Here is a 6,865-nt window from a genome sequence, read left to right as displayed (position 1 = left end):
GCATTTAGCGCCAGCTCCATGCTCTGTTCTGGCGTTTAAATGCCAGTAAGTCCTTCCTCCAGGGTGTGATTTTCCTTCTGCTATTTTTGATTCTGTTTTTAATTTTTGTAATTATTTTCTGACTCCACATGATCATGAACCTAATAAAACATGAAAGAACAATAAAAATAAAAATAAAATTAGATAAATAAAAATTGGGTTGCCTCCCAACAAGCACTTCTTTAATGTCAATAGCTTGACAGTGGGCTCTCATGGAGCCTCACAGATGTTCAGAGCATTGTTGAGACTTCCCAACACCAAACTTAGAGTTTGGATATGGGAGTTCAATACCAAACTTAGAGTTTGGTTGTGGCCTCCCAACACCAAACTTAGAGTTTGATTGTGGGGGCTCTGTATGACTCTGTTTTGAGAGAAGCTTATTGTGCCTCTTTTCCATGTTTACAGAAGGATGACCTTGAGTTTTAAACACAAGGGAGTTCTCATTCAATTGAAGGACTAGTTCACCTCTGTTAACATCAATCACAGCTCTTGCTGTGGCTAGGAAGAGTCTTCCAAGGATGGTGGATTCATCCTCATCCTTCCCAGTATCTAGGATTATGAAATCAGTAGGAATGTAAAGGCCTTCAACCTTTACTAACATGTCCTCTACTTGTCCATAAGCCTGTTTTCTGGAATCGTCTGCCATCTCTAATAAGATTTTAGCAGCTTGTACCTCAAAGATTCCTAGTTTCTCCATTACAGAGGGTGGCATGAGGTTTATCCCTGACCCAAGGTCACATAGAGCCTTCTCAAAGGTCATGGTGCCTATGGTACAAGGTATTAGGAACTTTCCAGGATCCTATTTCTTCTGAGACAATCTCAGTTGATCCAATGCATTTAGTTCATTGGTGAACAGGGGAGGTTCATCTCCCTAAGTCTCATTACCAAATAAATTGGCATTCAGCTTCATGATTGCACCAAGGAACTTGGCAACTTGCTCTTCAGTAACATCCTCATTATCTTAGAAGAAGAATACTCATCAGAGCTCATGAAGGGCGTAAGGAGGTTTAATGGAATCTCTTTGGTCTCTAGATGAGCCTCAGAGTCCTTTGGTTCCTCAAAGGGGAAACTCCTTATTGATTACTGGACATCCCAGGAGGTCTTCCTCGCTGGGATTCACGTCCTTCTCCCCTCTTGTGGGTTCGGCAATGATGGTCAATTCAATGGCCTTGCACTCTCCTTTTGGATTTTCTTCTGTATTGCTTGGGAGAGTACTAGGAGGAATTTCAGTGATCCTTTTACTCAACTGGCCCACTTGTGCCTCCAAATTTCTAATGGAGGACCTTGTTTCATTCATGAAACTCAGAGTGGCTTTAGATAGATCAGAGACTAAGTTTGCTAAATTAGAGGTATTTTGTTCAGAGTTCTCTGTCTGTTGCTGAGTGGATGATGGAAAAAGCTTGCTATTGCTAAACCTGTTTCTTCCACCATTATTAAAGCCTTGTTGAGGCTTTTGTTGATCCTTCCATGAGAGATTTGGATGATTTCTCCATGAGGGATTATAGGTGTTTCGATAGGGTTCACCCATGTAATTCACCTCTGCAATTGCAGGGTTCTCAGGATCATAAGCTTCTTCTTCAGAAGATGCCTCTTGAGTACTATTGGATGCAGCTTGCATTCCATTCAGACTCTGAGAAATCATATTGACTTGCTGAGTCAATATTTTATTCTGAGCTAATATGGCATTCAGAGTATCAATTTCAAGAACTCCCTTCTTCTGAGGCGTCCCATTGCTCACAGGATTCTTCTCAGAAGTATACATAAACTGGTTGTTAGCAACCATGTCAATGAGTTCTTGAGCTTCTGCAGGCGTTTTCTTTAGGTGAATGGATCCACCTGCAGAAGTATCCAATGACATCTTAGCTAGTTCAGACAGACCATCATAGAATATATCCAGGATGGTCCATTCTGAAAGCATGTCAGAAGGACACTTTTTGGTCAGTTGCTTGTATCTCTCCCAAGTTTCATAGAGGGATTCACCTTCCTTCTGTCTGAAGGTTTGAACATCCACTCTAAGCTTACTCAGCTTTTGAGGAGGAAAGAACTTGGCTAAGAAAGCCGTGACCAGCTTATCCCAAGAGTTCAGGCTATCTTTGGGTTGAGAGTCCAACCACATTCTAGCTCTATCTCTCACAGCAAACGGGAAAAGCATAAGCCTGTAGACTTCAGGATCTACTCCATTAGTCTTAACAGTATCACAGATCTGCAAAAATTCAGTTAAGAACTGAAAAGAATCTTCAGATGGAAGTCCATGAAACTTGCAGTTTTGCTGCATCAGAGAAACTAATTGAGGTTTCAGCTCAAAGTTGTTTGCTCCAATGGCAGGGATGGAGATGCTTCTTCCATGTAAATTGGAATTAGGTGCAGTGAAGTCACCAAGCATCCTCCTTGCATTATTATTATTTTCGGCTGCCATCTCCTCTTCCTGTTCGAAAATTCCTGTAAGGTTGTCTCTGGATTGTTGTATTTTAGCTTCTCTTAGTTTCCTTTTCAGAGTCCTTTCAGGTTCAAGATCTGCTTCAACAAGAATGTTCTTGTCCTTGCTCCTGCTCATATGACAAAGAAGGGAATAACAAAGAAAATATGGAATTCTCTATGTCACAGTATAGAGATTCCTTTGTGTGAGTATAAGAAGAAAAGAATGTAATGTAAGGAAAGAGAAGGGAGGAGAATCCAAACACAAAGGTAAGGGGAGCAGAGATATGAGACGAAGAGAAGTGTTAGTAAGTAATAAATAAATAGAAGGAGATGGGAGAGAGGGAATTTCGAAAAATTAAAATTAAAATTTAAAGTTTAATTTTGAAAATAGTTTTTAAAAAAGGTTAGTAGTTTTCAAAAATTAGGAATGAAATAAAATTAAAATCAAAAATTGAAATAATTAGTTAATTAAAAAGAAATTTTAAAAAAGAGGGAAGGAATTTTCGAAAATTAAAGGTAAAAAGTTAGTTGGGCAGTTTTACTAAAGATAAGAATCAAATAAAAAGTTAAGTGGTTAGTTGAAAGAGATTTGAAATTCAAATTTTTTTTTAAAGATAAGAAGATAAGAAGTTAGAAAAGGTATTTGAAAAAGATAAGATAAAAAGATATTTTTGAAAAGATATGATTGAAATTAGTTTTGAAAAAGATTTGATTTTTAAAATCACAATTAATGACTTGATTCACAAGAAATCACAAGATATGATTCTAGAACTTAAAGTTTGAATCTTTCTTAACATGTAAGTAACAAACTTGAAATTTTTGAATCAAAACATTAATTGTTGATGATATTTTCGAAAATATGATGTAAAATTAAGAAAAAGATTTTTAAAAAAATATTTTTAAAATTTTTGAAAATAAATAAGAAAAAATAAAAAAGATTTGATTTTTTGAAAAAGATTTTGAAAAAGATAAGAATTTTAAATTGAAAATTTGATTTGACTCATAACAAACAACTAAATTTTAAAAAGTTTTGAAAAAGTCAACTCAAATTTTCGAAAATTTATGAGAGAAAAAGGGAAAGATATTTTTTTGATTTTTGAATTTTCAATGAAGAAAGAGAAAAACACAAAATTGACTCAATGCATGAAAATTTTGGATCAAAACATGTGATGCATGCAAGAACACTATGAATGTCAAGATGAACACCAAGAATACTTTGAAGATCAAGATGAACATCAAGACTTATTTTTGAAAATTTTTTATGTAAGGAAAACATGCAAGACACCAAACTTAGAATTCTTTAATGCTTAGACACCATGAATGCAAAAATGCACATGAAAAATAGCAAAAGATACAAAATAAGAAAACATCAAGATAAAACAAGGAGACTTACCAAGAACAACTTGAAGATCATGAAGAACACTATGAATGCATGAATTTTCGAAAAATGCATAATTTTTTAGAAAAATGCAATTGACACCAAACTTAAAATTGACTCAAGACTCAAACAAGAAACAAAAAATATTTTTGATTTTATGATTTTATTAATTTTTTTTTGTATTTTGTATATTTTTTTCGAAAAACATATAGGAAAAAGAAAATAAGAAATTCAAAAATTTTTAATAAGAATTCCAGGAATCTTTCAATGTTAGCCTAAAGCTCCAATCCAAGGGTTAGACATGGCTTAATAGCCAACCAGCTTTAGGATATAAATCAGGCATGCAATAGCTGATACTTCATCCAACTCTATACACATGCCTTTTATGTTGACAAGTGGAAGCCTCAATCCAAAAGAATTTGGATATGGCTTTACAGCCAGCCAGGCTTCAACATGTTACCATGAAACTCTAGAATTCATTCTTAAAAATTTTGAATAATTTACGAAAACAAAAGGAAAAATTTTTTGAAAGATTTTTGGAAAATTTTTTTTTTTGAAAATAAAACAAAAAGAAAATTACCTAATCTGAGCAACACAATGAACCGTCAGTTGTCCAAACTCGAACAATCCCCGGCAACGGCGCCAAAAACTTGGTGCACGAAATTGTGATCCCTGGTAATGGCTCCAAAAACTTGGTTCTCTAATCTTAATTCATAATTTCTCACAACTTCGATACAACTAACCAGCAAGTGCACTGGGTCATCCAAGTAATAAAACCTTACGTGAGTAAGGGTCGATCCCACGGAGATTGTCGGCTTGAAGCAAGCTATGGTCACCTTGTAAATCTCAGTCAGGCGAGTATCAAATGGTTATGGAGTTTTTGAATAATAATAATAAATGAACAGAAAATAAAGATAGAAATACTTATGTAAATTATTGGTGAGAATTTCAGATAAGCGTATAGAGATGCTTTCGTTCCTCTGAATCTCTGCTTTCCTGTTGTCTTCATCCAACCAATCCTACTCCTTTCCATGGCAAGCTTTATATAGGGCATCACCGTTGTCAATGGCTATATCCCATCCTCTCTGTGAAAAAGGTCCAAATGCTCTGTCATGGCACGGCTAATCATCTAGAGGTTCTCGATCATACTGGAATAGGATTCACCCTCCTTTTGCGTCTGTCACTACGCCCAGCACTCGTGAGTTTGAAGTTCTTCACAGCCATCCCTTCCTAGATCCTACTCAGAATACCACAGACAAGGTTTAGACTTTCCGGATCTCAGGAATGGCCATCCATGGGTTCTAACTTATACCACGAAGACGCTAATAACTCGGACTCGGTCCCCTGTATTAGATATCCAAGAGATATCCATTCAATCTAAGGTAGAACAGAAGTGGTTGTCAGGCACGCATTCATGGGGGAATGATGATGACTGTCACGATTATCACATTCATAGTGAAGCGCGAATGAATATCTTAGAAGTGGAATAAGTTGAATTGAATAGAAAAACAGTAGTACTTTGCATTAAATCATGAGGAACAGCAGAGCTCCACACCTTAATCTATGGAGTGCAGAAACTCTATCGTTGAAAAATACATAAGTGAAAGGTTCAGGCATGGCCGAATGGCCAGCCCCCAAACGTGATCAGTAGATCAAAAGATAATCCAAAGATGTAAATACAATAGTAAAAAGTCCTATTTATACTAAACTAGTTACTAGGGTTTACAAAAGTAAGTAATTGATGCATAAATCCACTTCCGGGGCCCACTTGGTGTGTGCTTGGGCTGAGCTTGAAGTTTACACGTGGAGAGGTCATTCTTGGAGTTGAACGCCAGTTTGTAACGTGTTTCTGGCATTGAACTCCACTTTGCAACTTGTTTCTGGCGTTGGACGCCAGACTACAGCATGGAACTGGCGTTGAACGCCAGTTTATGTCATCAATCCTTATTCAAAGTATGGATTATTATATATTTCTGGAAAGCCCTGGATGTCTACTTTCCAACGCAATTGGAAGCGCGCCATTTGGAGTTCTGTAGCTCCAGAAAATCCACTTTGAGTGCAGGGAGGTCAGAATCCAACAGCATCTGTAGTCCTTCTTCAACCTCTGAATCTGATTTTTGCTCAACTCCCTCAATTTCAGCCAGAAATTACCTGAAATCACAGAAAAACACACAAACTCATAGTAAAGTCCAGAAATGTGAATTTAACATAAAAACTAATGAAAACATCCCTAAAAGTAACTAGATCCTACTAAAAACATACTAAAAACAATGCCAAAAAGCGTATAAATTATCCGCTCATCAATTGGTCCTTCAAGTGAATGAGGACTCCCTTATGTTTAAAGCTCAAGGATCTCCCTCTGTAACCATGGAGAAGAAGCATGAAAAGCTTCTCTCAATACAGAGTCAAACAAAACCCCCACATTCAAACTCTAAGTTTGGTGTTGGGAGGCCACAACCAAACTCTAAGTTTGGTGGTAAGAGGCCATCATCATGCTCTAAGTATCTGTGAGGCTTCATGAGAGCCCACTATCAAGCTACTGACATTAAAGAAGCGCTTGTTGGGAGGCAACCCAATTTTACTTATCTATGTTAAATTTCTTTTTTCCATTGTTATTTTATGTTTTCTGTAGGTTGATGATCATGTGAACTCACATAAACAATTAAAAAAGCAAAAACAAACTGAAAAAGAGAATGGAAAACAGCACACCCTGGAGGAGAAGCCTACTGGCATTTAAACGCTAGTAAGGGCAGCAGAATGGGCATTAAACGCCCAGTCTGGCACCATTCTGGGCGTTTAACGCCAGAAATGGGCACCAGACTAGCGTTTAACGCCAGAAAAGGGCAAGAAGCTGGCGTTAAACGCCAGAAATGGGTAGCAACCTGGCGTTTAACGCCAGGATTGGCAGCAAAGGGCATTTTGCAAGCCTAATTGGTGCAGGGATGAGAAATCCTTGACACCTCAGGATCTGTGGACCCCACAGGATCCCCACCAACCTCAACTCACTCTCTCTCTTCTTCACACCTTTTC

At 37.2% G+C, this 6,865-nt stretch overlaps 1 non-coding gene across 1 annotated transcript; it reads left to right on the top strand.

Moving 5' to 3' along the window:
* Window positions 1-1,951: 1,951 nt before the first annotated feature.
* On the top strand, window positions 1,952-2,059 carry LOC112774465 (small nucleolar RNA R71). The gene has a single exon (XR_003188955.1). It is a non-coding gene; the product is annotated as a small nucleolar RNA R71 (small nucleolar RNA).
* Window positions 2,060-6,865: the final 4,806 nt, after the last annotated feature.

The sequence above is a fragment of the Arachis hypogaea genome, chromosome 18 (assembly GCF_003086295.3).
Source record: "Arachis hypogaea cultivar Tifrunner chromosome 18, arahy.Tifrunner.gnm2.J5K5, whole genome shotgun sequence".
Classification (NCBI taxonomy): domain Eukaryota; kingdom Viridiplantae; phylum Streptophyta; class Magnoliopsida; order Fabales; family Fabaceae; genus Arachis; species Arachis hypogaea.
The sequence above is the reverse complement of the archived record's forward strand: the minus strand, read 5'-3'. Positions and strand labels throughout refer to the sequence as shown.